Source organism: Electrona antarctica (genome assembly GCF_951216825.1).
Source record: "Electrona antarctica genome assembly, chromosome: 14".
In the NCBI taxonomy this organism is placed as follows: Eukaryota; Metazoa; Chordata; class Actinopteri; order Myctophiformes; family Myctophidae; genus Electrona; species Electrona antarctica.
In genome coordinates, this window is record NC_136795.1 from 48702752 (window position 1) to 48710221 (window position 7470).

The window sequence follows — 7470 nt, forward strand, 5'->3', positions numbered from 1 at the left end:
TCTCCGGCTGATCTCCTTCTCCGTCCTCCCCTCACTCGTGAACAATCCACCAGTGTCCTGAGAACCATGGCCTCAGATTTGGAGACGCTGATCCTCATCCCAGCCGCCGTACACTCTGCTGCGAACCGGTCCAGTGAGAGCTGAAGGTCTTGGACCGATGGTGCCATCAGGACCACATCATCTGCAAAAAGCAGTGATGTAAACCTTAGCTCACCGAGCCGAATACCCTCTCCGCCACGACTTCGCCTCGAGATCCTGTCCATGAAAATCACAAACTGTGTTTTAATTTAATTTCAACACTTTTATTTCTTCCAGCTCAATCGGACGGAGCAGCCTCGTCTGTCCTACCAGGTGGAGCATCCTCGTCTGTCCTACCAGGTGGAGCAGCCTCGTCTGTCCTACCAGGTGGAGCAGCCTCGTCTGTCCTACCAGGTGGAGCAGCCTCGTCTGTCCTACCAGGTGGAGCAGCCTCGTCTGTCCTACCAGGTGGAGCATCCTCATCTGTCCTACCAGGTGGAGCATCCTCATCTGTCCCAGCAGGTGAGAGCTGTTCAAACTGAGCCACTGCCATCCCTGCTGTGGTTTCCAGTAGGTTGCATGTGTAGTCATATGTGGCTGTCAGGTCCAGTAGAACTACCCAGACGGTGTCAGCTCCATTAGAACTACCCAGCTTTCTCTTTGGACTGGAAGCTTTCTTCCACGTCTTTCGTGAGCAGTATTTTTTTTTTTTAAAGATATTTTTTTGCGGCTTACGCCTTTTATTGGTTTTTTGAAGGGACAGACAGTAGGCTGACAGGAAACGGGAGAGAGATGGGGGAAGACATGCAGTAAAGGCCGTGTCGGGCTCGGGAGTCGAACCCGCGGCACACTGCGACTGGATTACCAGTCGGGTGCCCAGACGGTTACACCACCGCCTGGGCCAAAAACTTCGTGAGCAGTATTAACTGATCCACTGTTGACCTGCCCTGCTGGAAACCAGCCTGTTCCCTCTGAAGGTGTGGCTCCACCACTAGAAACCATCCTGTTCCCTCTGAAGGTGTGGCTCCACCACTAGAAACCATCCTGTTCCCTCTGAAGGTCTGGGTCCACCACTAGAAACCATCCTGTTCCCTCTGAAGGTGTGGCTCCACCACTAGAAACCATCCTGTTCCCTCTGAAGGTGTGGCTCCACCACTAGAAACCATCCTGTTCCCTCTGAAGGTGTGGGTCTATGCGGCATTGGATTATCCTCACCAGGAAATGTTAAATGTGACGCAGAGCAGCAATTTGGGTCTTTAGGACTTAGGTTCTTCTGCAGTTTTTTTTGTTTGGCTTAACAACTTAACATTTTTCTTCCAACTTTAGAGAGCGACCAAGTCCAGAAGCTGACGGCTCAACTGAAGGAGAGAGAGAGAGAACTGCAGAACTCCATCACAGCGATGGAGGAGAGCAAGAGAGAGCAGCAGAAACTGACCCAGGACCAGATGGACCACGCAAAGAAGCTCGCTGCTCAAAAAGGTCTTCTCTTTATTTCATTGGCGCAGCGAGCTGCTACCATTAAAGAGATGGAAGAGAGCAAGCAACAGCAGCAAAAACTGATCCAAGACCAGCAGGAGCAGAGAGACCAAGTAGAGAAACTCACAGCTCTACTGAAGGAGAGCAAGAGAGAGCAGCAGAAACTGACCCAGGACCAGAAGGACTATGCAGAGAAGCTTGCAGCTCAAATGAAACAAAAAGAAGACGCCATCAAAGAGATGGAGGACAGTAAGAGAGATCTACAAAAACTGGCCCAGGACCAGAGGGACCAAGAGCAACAAAAACTGATCCAAGACCAGCAGGAACAGAGAGACCAAGTAGAGAAACTCACAGCTCTACTGGAGGAGAGAGAGAGAGAGCAGCAGAAACTGACCCAGGACCAGAAGGACCACGCAGAGAAGCTCGCAGCTCAAATGAAACAAAAAGAAGACGCCATCAAAGAGATGGAGGACAGTAAGATAGATCTACAAACATTGGCCCAGGACCAGAAGGACCACGCAGAGAAGCTCGCAGCTCAAATTAAACAAAAAGAAGACGCCATCAAAGAGATGGAGGACAGTAAGAGAGATCTACAAACATTGGCCCAGGACCAGAAGGACCACACAGAGAAGCTCGCAGCTCAAATGAAACAAAAAGAAGACACCATCAAAGAGATGGAGGACAGTAAGACTCAGGAACAGAAACGCATCCAGGAACAACAGGATCAGAGTGACCACGTAGACATGCTCGCAGCTCAAATGAAAGAAATTGAGAAGAAGCTGGAGAAGATCAGCCAGAGGCAGATGGAGGCAGACCAGAAACGTGAGTGAAATTCTCTTTCAAACATGTGATCCCGATGCTGCTTCTATTTATTCTGATGATGCATTCAGTTTCATGTCAATACTTTGAATTATGTTAAAAAACAAAAGCTTATACTTCTACTGACAGGAATTCTACTACACAACAACCCTCCTCACGGCATAGTTGCCTGATGGGGGGTCAGAAGGGTCAGAATGTCCCCCCACTATTGGGAGATGACTGGTCTAATTATTATTTTTTATTTTTCCCGACTCTGGTTAACCATTTTGTCAGTCAGCCAAGAGAGCACGCACGCACAAATCATCAAACCTCTGTGAAATCAAGCATGGATTACTTTTTCATTGAGGTGAAAACATGCGATTTAATTTCATATCATTCTGGTGCGTGGGTGCCTCTTTCTATTTTATTTATTTTATGTTGGCTCCACTCGGATCTCAGAACCAATTCCAGAGGTCCATTAGGGTTTGGGTCCATTATTTTTAACCCATAAAGAGCTCTGTGTATACTAGGTGAGGTGTATTCAATCCAATGTTTCGCACTTTTGAGTGAATATGGCTGTACAATGAAGGTCATTATGAACACATGAATATGAACTTCATTGTCATTGGGTGTGAATGTTCACAAACAATGTGAGACTGCTGTAGTTATATCTTTGAAAAGTGATACCTTCACAACAAACAAGCAAAATAATGTTTCTGCCTAGTAGTCTTCAGAGCTGTGATTAAGGAGGCAAAAACCTTTACAGCCTTTGGTAGAGGTTTGGGTTGTGTAGTTAGCTTGGTAGAGGTTTGGGTTGTGTGTAGTTAGCTTGGTAGAGGTTTGGGTTGTGTATAGTTAGCTTGGTAGAGGTTTGGGTTGTGTGTAGTTAGCTTGGTAGAGGTTTGGGTTGTGTGTAGTTAGCTTGGTAGAGGTTTGGGTTGTGTATAGTTAGCTTGGTAGAGGTTTGGGTTGTGTAGTTAGCTTGGTAGAGGTTTGGGTTGTGTGTCGTTAGCTTGGTAGAGGTTTGGGTTGTGTAGTTATCTTGGTAGAGGTTTGGGTTGTGTAGTTAGCTTGGTAGAGGTTTGGGTTGTGTAGTTAGCTTGGTAGAGGTATGGGTTGTGTGTCGTTAGCTTGGTAGAGGTTTGGGTTGTGTAGTTAGCTTGGTAGAGGTTTGGGTTGTGTATAGTTAGCTTGGTAGAGGTTTGGGTTGTGTAGTTAGCTTGGTAGAGGTTTGGGTTGTGTAGTTAGCTTGGTAGAGGTTTGGGTTGTATAGTTAGCTTGGTAGAGGTTTGGGTTGTGTAGTTAGCTTGGTAGAGGTTTGGGTTGTGTAGTTAGCTTGGTAGAGGTTTGGGTTGTGTGTCGTCAGCTTGGTAGAGGTTTGGGTTGTGTAGTTAGCTTGGTAGAGGTTTGGGTTGTGTAGTTAGCTTGGTAGAGGTTTGGGTTGTATAGTTAGCTTGGTAGAGGTTTGGGTTGTGTAGTTAGCTTGGTAGAGGTTTGGGTTGTGTAGTTAGCTTGGTAGAGGTTTGGGTTGTGTATCGTTAGCTTGGTAGAGGTTTGGGTTGTGTATCGTTAGCTTGGTAGAGGTTTGGGTTGTGTAGTTAGCTTGGTAGAGGTTTGGGTTGTGTAGTTAGCTTGGTAGAGGTTTGGGTTGTGTAGTTAGCTTGGTAGAGGTTTGGGTTGTGTAGTTAGCTTGGTAGAGGTTTGGGTTGTGTATCGTTAGCTTGGTAGAGGTTTGGGTTGTGTATCGTTAGCTTGGTAGAGGTTTGGGTTGTGTAGTTAGCTTGGTAGAGGTTTGGGTTGTGTAGTTAGCTTGGTAGAGGTTTGGGTTGTGTAGTTAGCTTGGTAGAGGTTTGGGTTGTGTATCGTTAGCTTGGTAGAGGTTTGGGTTGTGTAGTTAGCTTGGTAGAGGTTTGGGTTGTGTAGTTAGCTTGGTAGAGGTTTGGGTTGTGTAGTTAGCTTGGTAGAGGTTTGGGTTGTATAGTTAGCTTGGTAGAGGTTTGGGTTGTGTATCGTTAGCTTGGTAGAGGTTTGGGTTGTGTAGTTAGCTTGGTAGAGGTTTGGGTTGTGTAGTTAGCTTGGTAGAGGTTTGGGTTGTGTATCGTTAGCTTGGTAGAGGTTTGGGTTGTGTATCGTTAGCTTGGTAGAGGTTTGGGTTGTGTATCGTTAGCTTGGTAGAGGTTTGGGTTGTGTAGTTAGCTTGGTAGAGGTTTGGGTTGTGTAGTTAGCTTGGTAGAGGTTTGGGTTGTGTAGTTAGCTTGGTAGAGGTTTGGGTTGTGTATCGTTAGCTTGGTAGAGGTTTGGGTTGTGTAGTTAGCTTGGTAGAGGTTTAGGTTGTGTAGTTAGCTTGGTAGAGGTTTGGGTTGTGTAGTTAGCTTGGTAGAGGTTTGGGTTGTGTAGTTAGCTTGGTAGAGGTTTGGGTTGTGTAGTTAGCTTGGTAGAGGTTTGGGTTGTGTAGTTAGCTTGGTAGAGGTTTGGGTTGAGTAGTTAGTTTGGTAGAGGTTTGGGTTGTGTAGTTAGCTTGGTAGAGGTTTGGATTGTGTAGTTAGCTTGGTAGAGGTTTGGGCTGTGTCGTTAGCTCGGTAGAGGTTTGGGTTGTGTAGTTAGCTCGGTAGAGGTTTGGGCTGTGTAGTTAGTTTGGTAGAGGTTTGGGTTGTGTAGTTAGCTTGGTAGAGGTTTGGGTTGTGTGTTGTTAGCTTGGTAGAGGTTTGGGTTGTGTAGTTAGCTTGGTAGAGGTTTGGGTTGTGTAGTTAGCTTGGTAGAGGTTTGGGTTGTGTAGTTAGCTTGGTAGAGGTATGGGTTGTGTGTCGTTAGCTTGGTAGAGGTTTGGGTTGTGTAGTTAGCTTGGTAGAGGTTTGGGTTGTGTATAGTTAGCTTGGTAGAGGTTTGGGTTGTGTAGTTAGCTTGGTAGAGGTTTGGGTTGTGTAGTTAGCTTGGTAGAGGTTTGGGTTGTATAGTTAGCTTGGTAGAGGTTTGGGTTGTGTAGTTAGCTTGGTAGAGGTTTGGGTTGTGTAGTTAGCTTGGTAGAGGTTTGGGTTGTGTGTCGTCAGCTTGGTAGAGGTTTGGGTTGTGTAGTTAGCTTGGTAGAGGTTTGGGTTGTATAGTTAGCTTGTGTAACCAGATGGAGTCGCTACGTACTCCTAATGTCACAGTGATACTACGCCACTCCCAATTACAGGGTGGGAGACCCGGAATACATATGAAGGTAAGTGTTCAGTTGAGTGAACAATAATTGTCGGTTGCTTCATGGGAACATAACTTTATTCGGAGAAAGTACAGAGTATTGACATGTCCTTTAAAACGTATATTCACTATTCACAGTATTGACATTTCCTTTAAAACGTATATTCACTATTCACAGCGTTACCAATAAAAGGTTATCAAGTCTTCCACTACACAGATAAAAGGGATTTGAATCAATTGCACTAGGATGCACTCATTTCCTATGTCCATAGACACACAGTTAAGCACTGCAAAGAAACGCAATAGCACTCTGAGCCAAATATGGTTGGCATTAAACACTGCAAAATAACACAAAGGCTAAAAGCCAAAAAGAACACCACACGGTAAAAAGGGACAGTAGTCCTTGAGTGCAACTCTGCAATATAATCCTTAAACCAATATATCCGTCTTTGGCGGTTAACTAGTTAACTCCTTGGTTAGAGCAGTAAAAGTGAGGACCCTTATAAAAACACCACTTGGGTGTGATCTAGTACAAAACAAATATAACAACTATAGCAGCATAGACTTGAATTCAAAACAAAAAAGATGAAAAGAACAGCGGTTCACAGTATGAGGTCCAATCTGTAATGGAACACAAACCTCAATTAGCCTCATGATTTACCATATAGTTAAAGCGCTTTCATGGTTGTACTCAGATTCTGAGTACAACGCTGAGGTAGCCAAACAATCATACATAACATGCATTAAATGTACTTTGTACTGCTAATGAGCACATACCCTGTTAAGGTGATCAGGGCATCCAGGTTGTTGGTAAAACAGTCAGTGTTTGCTCGGTCGGGACACCGTCTGTGTAATATAAACATATCATGAGGACTTGCATTTTACTCATAACAAAGACTGCTATGCTGTCGCAGTATGGACGTAAGCCTACCTCTAAACTCTGGTGTGTAGGCTTACACACACACGCACAACGGACACCACGCTAGCCAGCTCTTGTCAGTGTATTACTGGGTAGAAACACCGTCTGTGTAACAAACGTATCATGAGGACTCACGTCATTCATCAAACACAAACTTTTATGCTGTCAAAATACGGACGGAAGCCTACCTCAAGACTCTGGTGTGTACACACACACGCACACACATTAGCCGGCTCGTTCGCCGCTGCGTCTAACAACGAGACAAGCATTTGCATAATTAACTGGGAGACAATTTAACGTAACGGCTCGTTTGTGCTGTTGCGGTATGAGGCAAGCCTACCTTGGTTTCTCTGAACTGTGTACACACACACGCTGACAGGGCTGTCACTAGATCAGAGCTCCACAGTTTCTGACGAAGAAAAAGAATAAATAAACTGGAGGTTGTTGACATAAATCAACCTAGAGACAGGTAACCCTATATTAGTAAAACCAAGAGCTTACCTCGATGCTACGAGCACAAACAAAACACCACCCAACAGCCTGACTGGAACAGGAAACAACCTGGGTAAAACACCGCCTATTCCCTATGCCTGGCCAGCTACCCTATATGCTGAGCTGAGGGGGTGGTGCTATGAAACGTATTGGTTCCCAGTCCCAGTGGGACTGTCCCACTGATTACATTCGCCCCTCCTAAATTGAATCGCCGTCCCGACGATGTATCAACCTGGTACTGGGACGAGCAGGCCCCCATTCTCCCCCCCTGTGCTGGTGACACCGTTTGTCTGTATGGTAGCCGGTGAGGGTTGGGGTGGAAACCAGCATTACGCCGGCTGCTGCGGCGCAGGCCAGGAGAAGGTGGTGATAAATGTTCTTCCGAGCCTTCAGTTGATCTTGGGCTACCTCCCTGGTCTGGTACCGGATGCGGTGGGCTCCCATGAGCCTCCGGTTCTGGTGTTCGTACACCTGGGTCTCCTCTCTCATTATCCTCTACTACCAGAACGATAGACTCATCAGAGTCACTTGTGGCATCAACTGGAGGTGTATGGTCTAGAGTGACCTGTACTGGAGTCACCGGTTGG

The 7470-nt window shown here is 46.0% G+C and overlaps 1 long non-coding RNA gene across 1 annotated transcript; it reads right to left on the minus strand.

Moving 5' to 3' along the window:
• Positions 1-5589: 5589 nt before the first annotated feature.
• Positions 5590-6963, minus strand: LOC306936958. Its single transcript, XR_013791573.1, has 6 exons — positions 6893-6963; positions 6732-6800; positions 6580-6641; positions 6404-6496; positions 6250-6318; positions 5590-6093 (listed from the first exon to the last, which is right to left on the minus strand). It is a non-coding gene; the product is annotated as an uncharacterized lncRNA (long non-coding RNA).
• Positions 6964-7470: the final 507 nt, after the last annotated feature.